This window comes from Epinephelus fuscoguttatus, unplaced genomic scaffold, assembly GCF_011397635.1.
Source record: "Epinephelus fuscoguttatus unplaced genomic scaffold, E.fuscoguttatus.final_Chr_v1 AP022699.1".
In the NCBI taxonomy this organism is placed as follows: domain Eukaryota; kingdom Metazoa; phylum Chordata; class Actinopteri; order Perciformes; family Serranidae; genus Epinephelus; species Epinephelus fuscoguttatus.
The window spans coordinates 808,905-810,627 of record NW_026057521.1 but is presented as its reverse complement, the minus strand read 5'-3'; the positions used below and the strand labels follow the sequence as shown (position 1 = coordinate 810,627).

The following is a 1,723-nucleotide window of genomic DNA, read 5'->3' as shown; positions in this document are numbered from 1 at the left end:
AAAGAAATGTACAAGATTCACCTGCTGAAAAAAATACAAAAAACAGACAAAGAAATGCTATACTTGGACCGCCAGATTAGGAGGGCAGATCTGGAAATTGAAATACTGGAGCACAAGTTAGAGGTAGGTGCATGGTCACAGATGAATTATGTTAATTATGTTAACTATTGGAATGTTAACTAAACTAGCTTTTGTATTTTTAGGCAATAAAGAAGACCAAATGAAATGTGTATTATGTCTTTATTTGACTGCTGTGGTGGTGGTGATGATGGTGACTTAAACTCTAAAGTGATTATGGCATATGGTGTCTCTGACTGCTCTGCCGTCCTGGATAGCTGGCAGGTGGATGGGGTCATCATCAGGGTCTTCAATTTGTAGGGCAGGGTGTTGCTCTCCTCTAATAGTGGCAATATTATGAAGAACAACACATGCCACAATAATATCACAGGCCCTCTCAGGGGTCACCCTGAGGTGACGTAGGCACTGGAAACGGGCTTTCAGTAGTCCTATGGTCATCTCCACCCGGGCTCTCGTCCTGCAGTGAGCCCGGTTGAAGTTCTGTTGGGGGCCTGGTTCAGGGTCAGGGTAAGGGGTCAGCAGCCTAGGTTGGCATGGGTAACCCCTGTCACCCAGCAGTGCAAATCTTTAGGCTGCTTACCACGTTGCAGTCTGTTGCTCAGATTAGACTCGTGATATATCCTCAAGTCATGAACAGACCCAGGCCACTTGGCCTCCACATTGGAAATGATGTGGGCTGCATCACATATGATCTTGACAGTGCAGAGAATGCCGGATGTTAGTTGAACTATGATGCAGGCTTTAACATTTTGAAACCGTAGTCAATCCAGCCTACATGTACCTGCACATTTATGCTGTGAATGGACTTCCTATTCACATAATCAGCTTCATTATGTGAGGGAGCCGTGATGGGAATGTGTGTGCCATCTATGCAGCCAATCACACTGGGAAATCCTAAAAAATTAAAATTAATAATCCCAGTCTGAGGTTGCAGCACTGTCATTATGTCATTAACAGAATAAATTTAAAATTAATGTAACAGTCTCTACATCATTCACCTGCAATCCTGTGGAACTCCTCCTTGATGGCTCTGACAGGTTTATGTCCAGGGAAAACGACAAAGATGGGTAAAAGCTGTTTCAGGGCGAGGCACACTTTTCTGACCGCCCTGCATACAGTTGCCTTACTCAAGTGCTCTGCATCTCCGACATTGTACAAAAAACTTCCATTTGCAAAGAAACGCAGGGCAACACACAATATCTGCTGGGATGTGAGAGCATGACTACGACTGGTAATGTTGCAAATGTAAGGACGGATTAGGTTGTGTATGTAGATGATGGACTGTGACGTGAAACGGTACCGCTCAAAAAGATAATTGTCTGGAAATGCTAGAACATCTATGCGTGGTCTGATAACCATCTCCCGACGAATATTTAATTCTCTGCGCAGTAATGCTGCACCTTCATCCACTGGATCGTTATCAAAAGGGCATGCCATGGTTGTTTTTTTAATGATTTTTTTTAAAGGACAGACGGCAGAACTAGGCTATATGCCAAAACTCGCCCGCTGACTGACTGAATGAATGAGGAAATCAAATGGAGTGTGTGGTTCTGAAAGAGGGCGGAGACAGAGAGAAACTGGAGGCTCATTGAGGAAAAACCTGGTCCCGACCAGGTTAGGTTCATAGAGTCTGTTACTATGGTTA

General features: G+C 44.1%; 1 pseudogene; it reads right to left on the bottom strand.

Annotated features, from left to right (window-relative positions):
- Positions 1-276: 276 nt before the first annotated feature.
- LOC125885346 (putative nuclease HARBI1) lies at positions 277-1,515 on the bottom strand (annotated as a pseudogene).
- Between the last annotated feature and the right edge of the window lie 208 nt (positions 1,516-1,723).